The sequence below is a fragment of the Cupressus sempervirens genome, chromosome 3 (genome assembly GCF_028749045.1).
Source record: "Cupressus sempervirens isolate cs-2001-9-10 chromosome 3, ASM2874904v1, whole genome shotgun sequence".
NCBI lineage: Eukaryota > Viridiplantae > Streptophyta > Pinopsida > Cupressales > Cupressaceae > Cupressus > Cupressus sempervirens.
This window is the reverse complement of record NC_143120.1, coordinates 488384334-488404585: the sequence shown is the minus strand read 5'-3', so window position 1 is coordinate 488404585 and position 20252 is coordinate 488384334. Positions and strand designations below refer to the sequence as shown.

Genomic DNA, 20252 nt, shown 5'->3' with positions numbered 1-20252 from the left:
ATCCATTCTGCTTTTCCGCACTCTAGGCCGCAATAGGTTGGTGTTGGACTCTGTCTCAGTATGAGACTGACTACCACTAACACTCACATGAGCACTAGCACTAGGATGAAAAGGAGGCCTAGAAGAACCCTCTCCAACACAACCTACGGATGCGGAAGCTGATGCAGATGCACTTGCAGATGTAGATGCAGCTGCGGATGTGGGAGCATGGGAGCCAATACCTCTTAACCCTTCAAGTTGCATTTTCTTAGTCAACTTGTCTTGTTCAATTTTTTCTAATGCCACTAAACAAGAGCGTTTTGCCTCAGCGGTTTGTTGAGTGCAAACTGTGACATCATGGCCAGGTATGCCAGCAATGTGGTATTTCAATCTATAGATACCTCCCGAATTTATTTTTTCTTTGCAAAATATACATTTTGTTTGATATTTGGTTCTCCCAGGAAACTCTTCATTATATTTCCAGCATTCATCTTTTTTACCCATTGTGGAAATTGGAAAATGAAAGCAAAGGGCTGCTGCAATAAAAAAATTCATGTAAAAAATCGAAGTTTGCAACTAATAAACAAAAACTACAAAACAACAAACCCTAGTTTGCAATTTAGTAAAACTAAAAATAAAAAACATTCAAGATTTGCAAATGAACACTAAAAAAATTTAACAAAAAATGCATACTACACTAACATGCAAAAAAAAAACCAACACTTACCTCTTGCAAATGAGTTGAGGAGTGTTGATATTGACTCCTTAATGCTCCCAATGCAATTTATGGCCTCCCCAAATGGACTTCTGATCTCTTTGGTGCTCGTCCTTCTTGCCGGTTGGAAACCTATGGATTCTCTTTTCTCTTCTTCTCTCTCACTCTTCCTCTCTTCTACTCATACTAAGCAAATAGAAGGCTCTTTAGGATTATAACAAAGAGGAAAGTCAACTTAGAAAGCAAATAAAACATGTGTTTTTAAAAAAAAATTGAACTTTCAATCCTTGCTGCCGCGGCCGATTTCTGGAGATTCACGATGGCGATTTTGGCGATTTTTGCCATGAATCGCCGATTTTGGCGATTCAGGCGATTCACAAGAAAAAATCGCCACCAGCGATTTCTGATTCCAAAAAAATCGGGAGCTATGAATCTTATCGCGATTTCGGCGATTTCATGGCGATTTTTGGAACTATGGTGAGAACCATGAGGGAGCCTTGGGCAGATTGTTCCTTTCCTTGCGAAGCAGTAATTCTACCATCCATTATGTAATTAAACACATAATGTACATAATACAATAACATGGATAACAAGGAAAAAAGATGAGTGTAACCAAACCAAGAATTTAGAAAGAAGTATTCTTTTTAAGTGCATAATGGATAGGGAGTTTGCACAGGGGGAGGAGTAATTCGATTGCATTGGGGCAGAGGAATCCCAATAGGATGTAAATCTGAGGGAGTCCCAAGTAGATTGTTTCGAAACTCGAGCAACATTAATTCTACCATCCATTACGTAATTAGTGGGTAGGGAGTTTGCATGGGGGGGGGAAGTAATTTGATCACGTTGGGGCAAGAGAGTCCCAATATGGATGTAAATCTGAGGGAGTCCCAAGTAGACCATTTTTTTCAAACTCGATTAGCAGTAGTTCTACCATCCACTACATAATCAGACACACGAGAGAAAGTCTACAATTAAGGGTTAACTGCTAGGGCACCCTATTGTAGTTCTAGCTAAAAGAAAGTTGCTAAAAGAAACATGCTCAAGAAATTTGATTTCCAAATAGAGGGAAAGAGCACACCATTCACGGTCAAAATTGGTAAAACATTTCTTCAACCTTTGCTTATTTCAAATATGGGAAGGAATCTAACAAAGTTTAATATGTATACTCTGTGTCGACATCGTGTCTTCATGCATTAATGTGTTTTCTTTGTGTCTTTATGCATTTGAGTGTCTACATCGTGTTTACATTGTGTCTTCATGCATTATTGTTTCTACTTTGTGTATGCTCTGTATTTTCATTTATATGCTCACATAAGTCGTCATGTATTAACACATACTTTTGCAAGTGTTTAACAGATATAGAAAGAGAATGAATCCAAACTATAAATCAATTAGGATCACATCAATTGCTTGAGGACAAGCAAATTCGAGAGGGGTGGACTTGTCATGAGCCCTGATTAGTGTGTACAATACAAATGATATTAAACACGAATAATAATCTTGATATAAATCAAGGTAATATTATTAATTAATATTAATCTATAAATATTAAATAACAATAAAATAAAATATAATTTACTATTATTAAATTAACTATATTTTAAAATATATAATATAAATCATGTCAAATATATTATTAATTAAAAAAATATTAAAACATCCACTGGGCATCCTGGTGTTAGAGTACCAACCCATCGTTTGACTAGACAACAAGATCTATGCAATGGCTACCATGAGCTGACTCAGTCAAAACTCTTTTTATTACTTGCTTATTTGTTACTAATTGTTCTTTCTCTTATCATGCAGGGACATACCCATGGTTCAATGAAAATCAATACACACCCTTCATCTCGACCATACTGGTCTTCCTGGATGAATGTTTGAGGTGATTTCCTAACATTATATATTCACAACCAATGCATTCTACCCGACCTGGGCTTGTGGTTCCACAAATGATTCATAATACTTGACTTTTATGAGGGTGCTGAAACATTATATATATACAACCGATCATAATAGAAAAAATAAAATAAATATCACTCCTTTCAGAGTTAGACTCTTTCTGTATTAGCAAGGCTTTCCATCTCTTTCTGAGCAGAAATTTAGATCCTCTTATATCAAATTTTCAATGAATAGAATATCAGAAAAAAATGCATGACCTGTAAACAATTCCGCTTCCTTGTGATAGAGGATGTTGTGATGTCAAACAAATGTTGGAAGTGTGAAACAAGGATTGCTTTATTGAAGTGCAACCTTCTTTACTGGCTCACGACATTGTTTGAAAAGAACGTATCAACAATGATGCATGTTGCTGTAATATGCAGCTATGGCAATGGCTCTTTGCAGTCGTATGTGTAATGTCCCCATTTTTAGCAGGTTCCTGCAGTTGGCCAAGTCAGTTCACCATCATGACCCTCGTGAGTTGACTGTAGGATTTGAGGGTCTTAGTTGTGTGGTTATAGGCTTTCTAACAGCCTATGGTGTGTTTTGGGTCTGTTTGAGGGACTTACTATTTATAGTAAGTCAATTTGTTGGTTTCGATGAGCTTAGTTGAGTTAGAGGAGTTGGAAGATGCTCTCAGTTTTTATTTAAGGCTTCCGGTTTGGGCTCCAAGAATCTTGGATGGAGCGTCTATTTATAGTAAGTTGTTAGCCGACTGGATGGTTTCGGCGGTATTTTGTATTCTGTAGCCGACGGTCCGGCGATGTTTCTGTAGCCGACGGTCCGGCGGTGTTCCTGTAGCCGACGGTCCGGTGGTGTTTCGGTAGTCGACGGTCCGACGATGTTTCTGTAGCCGACGGTCCGGCGGTGTTTCTGTAGCCGACGGTTTGGCGGTGTTTCTGTATTCTGTAGCCGACGGTCCGGCGGTGTTTCGGTATTCTGTAGCCGACGGTCTGACGGTAAATAGTTTGTAACAGATAGAATAATTGTGGCCGATGGACTCCTTCGGGAAGGTTCGGTAGTAGTATTTATATCCCGTCTGGGATCATTGTAAAGCATCATTCATCTACTATTGCGAATATAATTCTGCTGTTCATGTTCTATTATCTGTATGCGTTCATTTTCTTTACCTGTACGGTAAACATAAGTCACCTCGTTAGGTTCATTCATCATCTTTCATCATCAAGATCACTTGGTATTGTCAGATTTCAATTTTGATGCTTTTTGAGTTGTTTTTCGCAAGACGGGTGAATTATTATTATTCATTTAAATACACTGAGATTGCTATTTTTGTTGGTATTGTTGGTTGGTTACCTCAGTATCATAGCTCGTTGGAACCGGAACAAAAAGTTTTAAATCATGGGAATGAGAAATAGTGGCCTTACGCGTCAGAATTTGGAGTTATGGTGGAAAAGGTCATTTTAAGAGCCAAAAGCAATTAATAAATTAGTTTATATCGACACTTTCTTATGTTTTAATGTTGTGTGTGGGAAGCTTCTTAAGTGAAGTTCATTTGAGAAACTTTGTGCCATTTGGAGATTATAAATATGAGCCCATTTGATGAGTAAAGCATTCGATTATTTATTTTCTTTTGTTGCCTAGGTTAGTTTTTGAGCTTTTCTGAATTCTAAACCCTTGCTGAGGTATAAGGGCCTATTTTCTAAGAAGTGCTAATAATTCATAGTTGAGGTATTGTGAATTAATTCTGTGAAGTGTTTAAGTCTGAATTGTGGAGTCTTCCTTCTATTTCTAACTGTAGTTGGAAGGCATTATTGTGTGGGAATCCAATTGCATTTCAACCTGCGAATTGGGAAGGGTTTTTGGTGAATATTGGTGTGAGAATAATTTTGGAAATTGGTAGGTTTCCTGCCTATTGGTGTGATTCATTAACAGTGTTCGAGGTGAACGTTCAGCCTGTTATTTCCCAACGTTTGGCTCTCATTTTTACAGTGTATCAGATTAGTGAAAATTTGGTGATTAATCTTTCCTCATAGCTGGGCGTTATTACAAATATCTGGGCAGCTGCATTGGGTGAGCGAAATCTGAAAGCCAGTGATATGTTTGGCTGTGAATTGGAATGCTACTGTCAGGCATTTGTACCTGCCACCTATGTCAGCCTTGGCATCATTACTTATGGTAGGCAACATTATCTAAGTTCAGCTAATGTGGGTATTAATGTGAGCAAAATCGTAGTTAATTCCTTACCAGAACGTGAGCTAATTGGAGCAGAAAATTGTTTGTAAAGTAGTTTGACCATCCAGGGCAGTCTATTAATCTTGCTGCAAATTGGATTTGTCAAGCAACATACAGGTTAATTACTTCTTTTTATTCTTAACAATTATTATTGATATTTTCAGAATTACATGTTTGATTATCAGTTTCAAAATTGGGCTTGTTCAGTATCAATTAACTCTTTATTTCAGTATTGTTTCCACTTATATCTCACATGCAAAAACACCCAAAACAAACAAACATCATATAAAGTAACAACAAAGATGCTTGCCAAGTGTTTGACAAAATGTCAAACCATTGAAATGTGAAAGAAATTTATGCTTGATTTAGCTATAACCAGATAGTGTTGTCTGGTTATTACAGTATGTAACTATGAAACGATCAGGTATGAATTGTAGGCAAATGCGGTTTTGGTTATAAATGTAATGATCTTCATAACAATGCGCAATTGTGCATTTAATATGTGATTGGGATTACAACATGCAACTGTGCTTTCAATAAATGTGAATACAATATGTGATTGTGATACGCTAGGCAGGGGTGAATAGATTATGCGATTGAGATATGGATTGAAATTACAGAGCCACAAGTGTCTAGAGAAAATGGTTATTGAACTTCCTTAATTGGCAATAAGAGCCATCGTATATAAAACTTGCTCCTCTTGGTTGCATGCTTGGTTACGAGCAAGAAGAAAGAAAGGTGGCAAATTGAGTTACAAATTAAAGAGCCATTGGTGATATATGTGGCAATATCATAAAATTAAAATGGCAATAGGAAAGATATAAGGGCCCGCTGAAGAATATAAGAATATGGCTGCACATAAAATATTATTAAGACTGTAGCCAAGGTGGAAAAATAATAAAAGCTTCATGCACTTAATGTTTTAATATAAAGACATCGTTGTACTTACCTATACTCATATGTATGTACTATATACACATATATATACATGCATAAATCCTAAACATATGTATTGTATGTATACGTTCAAAATAGGTGTATACATCAATTGACTTACACACACACACACATATATATATATATATATATATATATATATATGTGCGTACATGTATGAATATATATAGGTATCATGGTGTCATTATATTAAGACATACTTTGCTCAACAAAAGGTTCTTAAACTATAAAGGTAACAAATTTTATTAATGCTTATTTAATGATATAAGTTAATTGGTTAGCTTATGGCTGTCCAATGCACACTCTTGCTTGCCTAGCTGTTTACCCTTAGCCATGGTGGTTCAAGACTCATTCTTATTTGCCCAATGATAGGTGGTGCTCCTGTGCTGAATTCCTTCATGGCAATGCTTCCCCCTTGTTAACGTGCTCCTGCAAGGAAATAAATTCTCCACGATAATATCATATTCCTCAATATAATCAGAATTACTATAACAAGTTATTATTAATAAACCATTATAATGACTAATCGCCATTTCCCTTCCTATGAATTTATGATGAATAACCAACCTTCCAAGATTTCAAGATACCAATAGAATAACATCATAATGATTAACTAACATGTAATTTTCACATGAGTTATAATGATTAACTAACATTTTCATCTTCATATGAAATTATAATGATTAACCATCTTACCATTTCATATGATCACAACTAATTTAATGCATCAATTGGCTTCACATGAAACCTCAACGACTATATGCACATTTTTAAATTGAGCCAAAAGTTGGGATGTAATAGTCAGTGACAATCAACACGATTCTTTTGATTCTTTGAGGGAGCTAACATAAGGGGACTCACTCTTACTTGATATGTTTATAATCACAACTGAAATCTTGGGCTGAATGAAATCCAAAACAATGCACAAGGGACAGTGGAAAGTATAACAAACGGTTTTTCATAACAAAATGAGACGATCAATAAAGAGTTTTTCCCCAACAAATTATTGAACAAATAACTGAATTCCTTTTCATGGAACATTAATTGCTTTTAACTAACAACGATTAATCGAAATAATTATAATAATGATTAATTGAAATAACTGTATCAATGTTCAACTATAATAACTATAATAACGATTAACTGAAATAACTGGAACAATGATCAATTGAAATAACTATTATAATGATTAACTGAAATAACAGTATCAATGATCAATTGTAATAATTGGAATAATGATTAACTGGATTAACTGTAACAATGGTCAGCTAAGATAACTATAATAACAATTAACTATCTTTCATACAAGTAAAGTAAATGCTTAACATGAAAAGAAGGAAAACGTACAAGTAATATCCAGTGAGTCTTTAGTTGGTGGTGCAAGCCTCGGCTTTCAGTAAGAGGAGAAGCATTGACTTAGGCTTAATCTCCCAACCTCAGACCATACTTATCTCCACACAATCTATTGAATTAGAAAGACCCTCCCTACCCTGGGATCGGGCCTAGGATACTTTTAGTCTAACCACCTGAGCATTTTAGTGATTAGAATGTTCGCACAGTTATGTACGGGCATGTCTGAATAACTGGCACCACTGACATAGAGATTTGATATCCACTGATGGTTTACCGCATGCGCGAAGCTCCTTCCTCTGCATATAGTGGCGTTTATGCATGCAGAGGGGTGACAACTGTGACATATGAGTGGTGGCCCTGGGACCCATCCATAGTGATCATAGATGGCAAACATGCCTTAAAACGACCTTGGCCAAGGTTTTCTGATGGGTTCAATGATCCGATCACCACCACTCGACTTGACAATAGGAGAACAATAAAATGGACGAGCATGAGCTATTAAATGAATTTATTTTAGATTTATTGTATCATATCTGATTTTTATTTTTATGTCAATGCAGATTCCATCTCACCTCTTCACCTTTTCCATGGCTATATAGCCGGTGATTCCTAGGTGCTCGGATTTTAGAGCAATTGGCTCTATCTGTTGATTCATGAACGTTATATATTTCCAGCTTATCACAACCTGTGATTTGAAAAATGTGTTCTTCAAGACTTGCAGAAAATATCATTTGATCTGATTCCAGTGGCATAAATAAATCATGATTTCATAACATGGTTTCTTGGCTTTTATTTGCCATAAACACACTAACTTAGAGGTGATCAATCCTATGATGTTAAGTGAAATGATTTGCATCATGTTGTAAATTGTAGCTTACTGTTGTATAATTAGAATGTAGTAACAACTGATAAAGAAAACATATTGCAATACTTGGGTTTTGGTTAACCACATAACCTGATATAATATGGAAGGGAAGATGATTTCTTGCTGGATGCTTAATCAATCTGCCTCAATCTTTGTAGGAGAGGTCTTGAACGCAAATACCAGTATGAAGATTGCCTATGATTCAAAATAGAACATCAATATAAACTAAGAAATCGTGGAAGGAACAATGCAATGGTTACTAATGATAGCTACAGAGATATCGGTGCTAAGATAAACGTGGTCGGAATTTTGGAAGAAGATGGGTGATAAACATGGGAGTCGAGTGCTTGAAAAATGAATGTCTTCTGGCTCTCTCGACTTCATAATATAAGAGATAATAAGTCTCTTTGGCTTCCAAGAAGCCGTAACATAAAAGAAATGTCTTGGCTCTTGGATGCCAAATAAATGTGCCGAGAGTTCAATCGGTTTCAAGCAAGAAAAAGAATAAAAAAATGGAAGAAGGTTTGAAGGTTATGGTTTAAATCTATCTACATGCACGTAGATATATTTGTGAGGTGGTATCATTTTATTATAAAGAAAATAATATTATGGTGTCACTTTATTTTATATGTGTACATATATATGTATATATTATAATAATATGGTGAAAAGATCAATCAAAACCTTTGAGGTACGCATTATATTTTAATTAAGTTAATTTACGTTTTAAATTGTTTATTTAATAGCTCATGCGAGTCCTTCAATTAAATCTTGAAGTTCAAGTCCCTAGGTCCTTACCAAGGTAATTTAAGGTCATACCTTTCAACCTAGTATCCCAATCCGTTGATCCCGTTTAGCAATGCTTCCCCTCTTCATCTTCTCCTACAATCACCTGTGCAATACTTCCACGATAATAACAAGTTCCATAATAATTTTCATATAAACATTTAAAAGAATTTAATTATTAACCATAATTCCAAAATCAAGCAACTACTAAACATCACATGACGAATAATGGATAACGACCATCTTCATTAACAGTTAATACAACGGATATAAATAACTAACTACTTCACATGATTATGAAAGAAAAATCCGTTCAGTCTAACGACTATGAATAAATTCAAAATTAGGTCAAAATTTGGAATGTAACATACCCTCCCCCTTAAGATTTCCATCATCCTCGATGAATATCACAACAAAACTTAAACAATATCTATCCAGATCATTTCAAGAAAACAAAAGATTAGGCTTTGGCCCTGGAGAAAAGACGAGGATATTTTTGAAAGATTTCGTGATAATCTTCCCAGGTAGCATTATCTTTTGCGTATTGATCCCACTGGACCTTGTATTGAATCACTTCTCCATTTCGTAAGTGTAGCTTACGCACCTCGAGTATTCTGAGTGGTTCTATTTCCACCAGTCTTGGTTCTTGCACTTGTAATAGGTTCCAATCAATTATATGATCATGATGAGTAATATATTTTTTAAGGTATGACACATGGAAGATGTCATGCTTCCTTAGAAGAGCTGGTGGTAAGGCAATTTTGTAGGCTACCGGGTTCATAACTTCCAATATTTCAAAGGGTCCCACATACCTTGGGGCTAACTTGGCATTCTTACCAAACTTGATAGTACTCTTTTGAGGTTTTACTCTTAATAACACCTTTTCTCCCACTAAGAATTCCCTAGGTGTTCTTTTTGCATCTACATAACTTTTTTGTCTATCATTGGCTTCCTTCAATCTCCGACGAATTTGGATTACCTGTTCTTCCATTTCCTTAAACATTTTAGGTCCAACAATAATTCTATCCTCCAATCGATTCCAGTGCACAAGAGTTCTACATTTGTGGCCATATAGAGCCTCAAAGGGGGCCATTTTAATGGTGGATTGATAAGAATTGTTATAAGTGAATTCTACCAATGGTAAATACGTTTCCCACTGGTATTGCCGATCCATACAGTAAACTCTGAAAAGCTCTTCTAATACTTGGTTTACTCTTTCTGTTTGACCATCAGTCTTGGGATGATAAGCTGCACTGATGTTTAGTTTAGTCCCTAATGCTGAAAATAATGTTTGCCAAAATTTGGAAGTTATCTTAGCATCCCTATCTGAGATATTTTTCTCTAGAACTTCATGTAATCTGAAAAACCTCCATTATGAATTTATGAGTGATTTCTGGTGCTCCATCGATTAGATTACCTGGTATAAAGTAAGCAACTTTTGTCAATCTATCTACTACTACTAGAATGGTGTTGTGTCTATTCCATGTCATAGGTAACCCTTGTACAAGATCCATGGAGATTATCTACCATTTCCATTCTGGTACCTCATTTGGGTGCAAAAGACCAGCTGGATAACGATATTCTGCTTTTACTCTTTGGCATTCCAGGCATCCTACCACCAATTCTGTTAGCTCCCTTTTCATTCCTTCCAAAAATATAGGGGTTTTATATCTGACAACTAACCTCTAAGGTGTCCTGAATATGGAGTAGAATGAGATTTTTCTCGAATCATTCTCCGAAGTTCAATTTTGTTGGGTATATAAATCCTGTCATGATATCTTAACAATCCATCCTCTTCTATCCTAAATTCTAAATACTTGGGATCTTGTGGGTCTCTGATGAGAGCTAGGTGGGTCTCTGATGAGAGCTAGGCTGATCTCTGCATAAAATTCATCATGCTCTAGATGCTGTAAAATTTGATCCTTTAATCCGAAATTTATAGTAGCTATTGTAGAAATGAATCTCCTCCTACTTAAGGCACTTGCCACTTTGTTTTCCTTGCGTTTGATGTAATTTATGTCAAATTCATAGTCTGCTAGAAATTCTAGCCATCTCCTTTGTCTAGCATTAAGATTAGGTTGAGTAAAAATATATTTTAGGTTGTGGTGGTCAGATCGTAGTTCAAAAGGTTTTTCAATCAAGTAATGTCTCCACATTTGAAGAGCATGAACAAAAGCTGCTAATTCCAGATCATCAGGGGCGTAATTTTGCTCGTAATTCTTCAATTTCCTAGACTCGTATGCAATTACCTGCTCATCTTGCATTAGCACACCTACTCCTGATGCATTAGTTATAACGACTAATTTCTTTTGTGGGTTGGGCACTTTTAATATGGGTGTTGTAGTTAACTTTTCCTTCAAGCATTCAAAAGCTGATTGACATTTTTCAGTCCATACAAACTTCCTTCCCTTTCTTTGAAGTGATGTAATCGGGTAGGCTATCTTGAAGAAATTTCTGACAAACTTCCTATACAACCCTGCTAATCCCATGAAACTTTTGATTTCTATCACATTTTTAGGTACAGGCTATTCCTTAATTGCTTTGATTTTTGACAAATCTACAACTATTCCCTGAGCTGATATAATGTGTCCTAAATACTGAATTTCTTTTTGACAGAAAGTGCACTTAGGATAATTTTCCATATAATTTACATTCTCTCAATCTTTGTAAGACTTTTTCCAGATGTTCTTGATCTTCTTCCTCTTTCTTTGAATAGATTAGGATATCATCTATAAAGACTAGTACAAACTTATCTAGGCAATCTTGAAATATGCTATTCATCAAGTTCATAAAAGTTGCTGGAGTATTGGTTAAGTTGAAAGGTAACATTGTGAATTCATAATGCCCATACCTGGTTCTGAATGCAGTTTTGTGAATATCTTCGTCCTAAATACGAAGCTAGTGCTATCCTTACCTCAAATCAATCTTTGAAAATACTGTATTGCCTTTCATTTGATCAAAAAGGTCATCAATTTGTAGGGAGTGGGTACCGGTTCTTGATAGTAACTTTATTGAGCATTCTATAATCTATGCATAATATCATAGTTTCGTCCTTTCTAACAAACAATACCTGGGGCTCCCCATGGTGAAACACAGGGCCAAATCAGTTTCTTGTTTAACATATCTTGTAATTGTATTTGCAACTCCATTAATTATGTGGTGGTCATTTGATATGGTGCTCGAGAAATGGGTTTTGCTCCGGATAGTATATGGTAAAATCAAAGACTCGGGATGGAGGTAAACTACGGAGTTCTTCGGGAAACACGTCTTGATAATTCTTTAGGTAGGGATACTTTTCTTCAAAAGATTCCTTCAATTTTTCTCTAATTTCCCCATCTTAAAAAATGTAGTCATCTCCATATGTGGTGTTTATAGGATTTCTCATATCTTCAACTATAACTGCAAAAATCTTAAGTTGTATGACAGAGATTTGTTTTAATTTAATTTCATGTTTAATCCCTATAATGCTTGCAGGTTTACCTTGGTCATCCAAACAATCTACAGTTTTAGCAAGACAATCCACCTTGGCCTTATGCTCACTGAGCCAATTAATGCCTATAATAATATCGTAAGACCCAAGAGGTGCTACATCTTGATTCAATTCAGTGGGGAAATTTGAAAAATCAACCCGAGCCTCAAACAGACATTGCTCTACTTTAGCCCTTGACTGGTTTGCATACTCGACTGTCCATGTTTTTGCTATAAAACAAGATCTCTTTGGAAATCTACTTAATAGTTTAGGCGATATAAAACATTCAGAAGCTCCAGTATCAATTAAAATAGAGACAGGGTTCCCATAGACCTTACCCGGAGTTTCAATCGGGCCTATCTGTTGTTTTGCTTGTCTATTGTCAAGGGCTGCGCGGATCCTTTGCTGATAAACATGCTGCTGTTGTAGAAGGGGTGGTCGGTGCGGCTGATTGTTGTTGGATTTGACAGGGCATTTATTAGCATAGTGATCTCCCCCACAAATGTAACATCCTGAAGGTGGCCCCTTCCTTTAATTGCTCTTATTATTCTGACTTGTATTGAAATTACTTTTAAAATTCTTGATTCCTGTCCCTTTCGATTTCGGCTTGCTAAACTTAAAATCCTTAAACTATTTCTTTTGAGATCCAGTATCCGTACTTTCAGTATTCCAGTTTGTTTTTCTTTAGTATACCGAATGGAGTCATCTCTTTGGATTTTATATTCCTGTCGGACAACCTTTTTTGAAGCTTCTTTCATGGCTCGAGGAGTGAGAACATCAACGGCTTCTACTATTCTATTATTCAAACCCATGATGAATTTCCTCATTTTTAGATTTCTATCTTGTTGATATGGTGGTACATACTTCAATAATTGGGTAAATTTCTCCCAGTACTTGTGTATAGTCATGTCTCCTTGCTTCAGGTTTTGGAAATCCACCAATTTTTGGTCATAAAAGGTTTGGGGTAACCAACGGTTCCTAAAAATGGTTACAAATTTTTCCTAAGTAATCTCAGTGGTTTTAATGTTTTGCTCAACTTTGGTGTTTCCCCACCATGTAGCAGCTTCTCCAATAAAGTGGTATATTCCCCAAACCGCTTTTGAGGTTTTTGAAAAGTTACTAATTTCAAATTATTGTTCCATTTCAGTTAACCAGGCCTCTGCATCCTCTCTGGATTCAAAACTAGCAAATTTGGGTGTTTTGATCTTCTTAATATCTGTGGACAAATCACTCACTATTTTTTGTTTCTTTTGTTTTTCATTTTGAGTGGGTGAAGCTTGTGAGGTTCTCTTGTGTTTAGAGACTTCTGTCTCTGTTCTGAAAGGAGGCGAGGACTATATTTCCTCTTGGTTTTGTCCCATTTGGGCTGCCATCTCATTCATTCTTTTTTCCATATTATCCAACTTCAGTTGTGTTTCTTGCAAAATCTGAAGTAATAAATCAGTGGATGATTGTGTGTTTTCATGGACCATGTCATGACCTGCAACATTCTCATCGTTGCTCATTTTGTTTGTTTACTGGTTTAACTTGGAAATTTACAAAATTTTGTGTCAATTTATTGTATACATATTTTTAAGTGTACCTACAACAAATTAAAAGAGCTTACGAATGAATATAAGACACAAATAAACCAGTTTTTAAAATTAACTTTAATACTTCTATTGCTGCATTTATGGTAGCCTTATTTACAAAATTTTTCCTCTACTGAGGATGTTTACATTATGGAATCTAATTTTGCTTCTCAGCATTCAGTTTTGATTTAGATTTTTACATATCCCGCAGCATCCAGGATCTGTGGAAGTGCATAAGAGAGTTGCCCTGACAAGCGTTCCAATTTTGAATTAGTTTGTTTCTATTGGCTACTTTACTAGTAGGAGTCCACTTGACTCTTTGCTTATTCATTTGTTGCAAAACCTGTTTCAGAGTTTCATTGTCTTGGGGCATGGAGTAGCAAGTGTAGTCGAAGTTTGGTATGTTTTTAATTATGTACAAGAAGATGGGATGTCGTGCCTTCTTGCGAGGTGTTTTACGCACTTGCATCCTATACAATTATTCTAAGAATTTTTTGGTTTTCATGGAAGGTAGTGTGCCCTAGGTTCAGTGTTGAACCCAACACTTTGATACCATATGTAACAAACGGTTTCTCATAACAAAATAAGACGATCAATAAAGAGTTTTTCCCCAACAAAAAATTGAACAAATAACTGAATTCCTTTTCATGGAACATTAACTGCTTTTAACTACCAATGATTAACTGAAATAATTATAATAACGATCAACTGAAATAAATGTATCCATGTTTAACTGTAATAACTATAATAACAAATAACTGAAATAATTGTAACAATGATCAACTAAAATAACTATAATAACGATTAACTGAAATAACTGTATCAATGATCAACTGTAATAATTGGAATAACAATTAACTAAATTAATTGTAACAATGATCAACTGAAATAGTTATAATAACGATTAACTATATTTCATACAAGTAAAGTAAATGCTTAACATGAAAAGAAGGAAAACATACAAGTAATATCCGGTGAGTCTTTAGTTGGTTGTGCAAGCCTCGGCTTTCGGTAAGAGGAGAAGCATTGATTTAGGCTTAACCTCCCAACCTCGGACCATACTTATCCCCACACAATCTATTGAATTAGAAAGGTCCTCCCAACCCTGGAACTAGGTTTGGGATACTTTTAGTCCAGCCACTTGAGCATTCTAGTGTTTAGAATGTCTGCACAGTTACGAGCATGTTTGAATAATTGACACTATTGACATCAAGTGATCATAGATGGCAAACATGCCTTAAAACGACCTTGGCCAAAGTTTTCTGATAGGTTCAATGACCCGATCACCACCGCTCGACTTGACAACAGGGGAACAATAAAATGGACGAGCATGAGCTATTAAATGAATTTATTTTAAATTTATTGTATCATTTCCGACTTTTATTTTTATGTCAATGCAGATTCCATCTCACCTCTTCATCTTTTCCATGACTATACAACCAGTGAGTCCTAGGTGCTCAGATCTCAGAGCAATCAACTCTGTCTGTTGATTCATGAACATTATATATTTCCACCTTATCACAATTTGTGATTTGAAAAATTAGTTTTTCAAGACTTGCAGAAAATATCATTTGATTCTGATTCCAGTGGCATAAATAAATCATGATTTTATAACATGGTTTCTTGGCTTTTATTTTCCATAGACACACTAACTTAGAGAAGGTCAATCCTATGATGTTAAGTAAAATGATTTGCATCATGTTGTAAACTGTAGCTTACTGCTGTATAATTAGAATGCAGTAACAACTGATAAAGAAAACATATTGCAATACTTGGGTTTTGGTTAACCTCATAACCTGATATAATATGGAAGGGAAGATGATGTCTTGCTAGACGTGTAATCAATCCGCCTCACTCTTTGCAGGAGAGGTCTTGAATGCAAATACCAGTATGAAGATTGCTCACGATTCAAAATAGAACATTAGTATAAACTAAGAAATCGTGGAAGGAACAATGCAATGGTTACTAATGATAACTGCAGGGATATTGGTGCTAAGATAAACGTGGTCGAAATTTTGAAAGAAGACGGGTGATAAACATGGGAGTTGGGTGCTTGAAAAATGAATGTCTTCCGCCTCTCTCGACTTCATAATATAAGAGATAATAAGTCTCTTTGGCTTCCAAGAAGCCGTAACATAAAAGAAATGTCTTGGCTCTTGGACGCCAAATAAATGTGCCAAGTGTTCAATCGGTTTCAAGCAAGAAAAATAATTAAAAAAATGGAAGAAGATTTGAAGGTTATAAATCGAAAATAATTATGGTTTAAATCTATCTACATGCACGTAGATATATTTGTGAGGTGGCATCATTTTATTATAAAGAAAATAATATTATGGTGTCACTTTATTTTATATCTATGTGTACGCACATAGGTATATATTATAATAATATGGTGAAAAGATCAATCAAAACCTTTGAAGTATGCATTATATTTTAATTAGGTTAATTTACATTTTAAATTGTTTATTTAATAGCTCATGCGGGTCCTTCAATTGTATCCTGAAGTTCAAGTCGCTAGGTCCTTACCAAGACAATTTAAGGTCACACCTGTCAACCTGATGACTGGACTAAGCTAGTATCCCATTCCGTTGATTTCGTTTAGCAATGCTTCCCCCCTTCATCTTCTCCTACAATCACCCGTGCGATACTTCCACGATAATAACAAGTTCTATAATAATTTTTATATAAACATTTAAAAAAATTTAATTATTAACAATAATTCCAAAATCAAGCAATTGCTAAACATCACTTGAGAAATAATGGATAACGATCATCTTCATTAACAGTTAATACAACAAATATAAATAACTACCTGCTTTACATGATTATGAAAGAAAAATCCATTCAGCTTAACATCTATGAATAAATTTAAAATTTGGTCAAAATTTGGGATGTAACAGAAAGGCATCCAAATTGCGCAAGGGATGGAATTGACGTTACATCAACAATGTTCAAATGATAACTTGTTGATGAGGGAGGCATCTTTAAGGGAACCCAGATATATGAAGGAAACATTGGATAGATATTGTAACCTATCAGCTTAGGCTTTCAATTTGAACAAATCAGAAATTATTTTCTTCAATACAAATTGGAGGAAGCAACAAGCGGTTTGCAAGATTCAAGCTGGGGAAATTGTGAGGCAAGTTTCTTGAGGTTTACCTTTGTTTGGGGGGGCTAGCAGAGTCAATTTGTGGACAAAGATATTGTAACCTATCAGCTCAGGCTTTCAATTTGAACAAATCAGAAATTATTTTTTTCAATACAAATTGGAGGAAGCAACAAGCGATTTGCAAAATTCAAGCCAGGGAAATTGTGAGGTAAGTTTCTTGAGGTTTACCTTTGTTTGGGGGGGCTAGCAGAGTCAATTTGTGGACAAAGCTTCTTGGTAGCTGTGTTGGCAAAGTGGAGGGGTGGAAGAGAAAATGGCTTTCATTTGTAGGGTGCATACTAATGATTAAATCTTTTATCTCGCCCAACCCTTGATGATGTGTATGCAAATCCCTGCAAAAATCATCAAAGTCATCGAGTAGAAAATGAGGAATTTCTTATGGAATGAGAGCCAAGACAAAGATAAAATCCCATTGTTGGCTTGGGAGTAAATATGCAAGCCAAAAGGTGCAAGGGGTGTGGTTTTAAGAAGATGGAACTTGAAGATTGAGGCAATGGGAGCAAAACTTATCTTGATGATGTATAGGAAACTCAAGAAAAGTGGGCCAAGATATACTTCCAAGAAAGTAAGTAGATAGTCAAGAAAAAGATCACAATTTTACTATCACTAATCTTCCTAGAGGTTCATCAATTTGGAATTGCACAATGAACTGCAAACATATCATCATGGATCATATTACATGGGAGCTAGGGAATGAGGAGAAAGTTAAGTTTTGGGATGATTCCCTTGAAGGTAAGCCAACTTTTATAGATGGATATTACAACAGAGGATTGAGAGCCAAAGTGGAAGCAACATGGGGGGCTAAGGTGGCAGATTTATTGATCAACACACATAAGGAGCGGATAATCGAATGGGAGTAAAAAGATGATAGTATTTTGGAAGAAAATGATGATGAGGCCAAGGAATTCCAAAGGATTCAAGAGAAAGAAATTTTTACTATCAAGTGAGCACAATGAAATTATAGGGTGTGGCTGTAAAAATGGGGAGTATTCAATGCGTGTGGGGTACAAACTAGTGGAGACAACAAGAATGGCTGAATAAGAACCAATGCAAATATTTTGGAAGAAGTATTGCCTATCGAAGGTGGTGCCTTTACTTGGTTGGCATGTAGAGGTCGTATTTTGATAGGTGAAAGCCTAATGAGATATGGGTACCATGGTCCTTTCTTATGCTCTATGTGTAAATGGGGAGTGGGAATTTTTGACCATTTATTGCTCCAATGTAAGGTTGTGACTGCATGTTGAATCTGCAAGGAGCTACCCCAACCACTTTCAAGCAAATGTTGCAATCTTGGCAAGGACCTATACACAAGTCAATATTTTCATTTATTTGGCTGATATGCCCTTCATCTACCACTTGAGAAATTTGGTAGGAATGAAATAGGAGAATCTTCTAAGGCAAAGAGGAATCAATTGAATAGTTGTGTACTAGAATAGCACAAAATATATGTAAATTAGTACATGTAGTAGTATCAACACAAAAACTTAGTAAATATCTATTTATTATATTAGATAGTATCCTCCAATGATCTTGGAACATGCTGAAATACAAACTCGTTAATGGGTGCATGAAGGTTGATCTTCAAAAGGTATGTAGGGAAGAGGTGCAATAGGAAGCCTTGGATGAAGGATGGATCAAGGTGAATTTCGATGGAGCTTCACAGGCAAATTTGGGACCCTCGGGTGTTAGATGTGTGGCAAGGGATTTCAATGGGAATATTATTGCCATTGAGAACAAAACACTAGGAGTAGGGACCATTAATAAGCAAAAGTTCAGGTGGCTTTGTTGGAAGTAGATTTGGCATAGAGGCTTCATGTTGAGAATTTGCATTTGGAGGTCGATTCTCAAATAATAGTAGATGCCATTGTGACTAACAAATCACACGTGTGGTGGTCAGAGAAGGTGATTGAAGTCACAAGGAAAAAATAAAGTTCTTCCTTTTTTAAACTTATAAAATCTCCCATATCTATAGAAAAGAAAATACGTTGACTCATTATCCAAATTGGCAAGTGACATAGTAGTAACATAGCAAATGGAGGACAGTGACATCATTGGCAATTGTTTTGAAGAAGAGATGTGATGGGACATTTTGAGCTAGCAGATGCATTGAAGGATGAAGGACAACCTTTGCATTCTATTTGTTGGAAGGTGATGCAAGTAAAATTTACTTGTGTTGTCTTCACACTTCTCTTGTGGGCGTATTCAATGCAGGGTATGCGGTACCCATTAAACATTTGCCTTCTACACTTCCGACGACATTCTAAGTGGGCAGTGTTTAAAATTGAGGGTTGGAGAGAGTAGGGAGATAAAGGAGTAATGGAAGAAAACTTTGCTTTTGGAACCACAAAGTAACAAATGGTCTTCAAGGGCCTTTGACAGAGGAATGAATGAGGAACGCCCTTTTTTCAACCCATCCCTTCTTCATTGTCGTTTGGGCTTTGTTGAAGGTCGAATATGCAATTTCAAATTTTAGATGAAGGACCAATTTGGACATTGCTTCACTCTTTTGTGCCTGGGGTCTGCTGTTTGGCTCCAAAGAAGAGGTGAAGAGCAATGTTGAGAGGCTTGACGAAATCTTGAATTCCATAGCGCTTGGCTGGGGGTTTCTAGTGTTTGAAGGAGATTGGTTGGGGTTTCCAGGGTTTCGGCCATATATGCACCCATTTATTTTTCACCAAAGGTTGGGGGATATTTTGGCAAGGAGGCAAGATGCAAGGAGGGCTTGGGCTCTATTGGTTGACTTTTTATACAAATTTGGTGCCCTAGTTGGCGCCAAGGAGACCTTGAAGCCAGATTAACCTTGAATTATTTTGGTTGTGCTTGATGGGCACTTTGGAAGAAATGGAATGACAAAGGCAGGAGAGATGAAGAGTTGGGCAGGGTTGTGGCCAAGAAGGAGCTAATGGAGCAAGCGGCAGACATTGTGGGGAAGGAGGGCGAGGAAGAGCTAAGACATTTGGCTGTGCACATTGCAGAAATCGTACTCAAGGGTGTGGCTCACGTATTGGCATCGGTGGTGACCATTCTGAGGCGGCCAAGGCTGCTGGGGTTTCTCTTGTCTGTATGGTGCAGGGTGGTGGTTCTTTCAAGGTTGGTGAGTTGTCGAGTGGTGGAGGGGCATACGAGATGGGTGGTTCATCACCACCCTCGTTGTTGCCGTGCCATTTTCTTTGAGAATGTTCACGTGTTGGTGGGATGTTAGTCTATAAATAGGCATAGGTGGTATGAACAACAACAATTTTGTCGTGATATAT

At 36.2% G+C, this 20252-nt stretch overlaps 1 protein-coding gene across 1 annotated transcript in view; it reads left to right on the top strand.

Moving 5' to 3' along the window:
- The window catches only part of PTAC2 (plastid transcriptionally active 2), a 66334-nt gene that overhangs the window by 29126 nt on the left and 16956 nt on the right, over positions 1-20252 (top strand). The gene's annotated exons all lie outside the window — the stretch shown is intronic.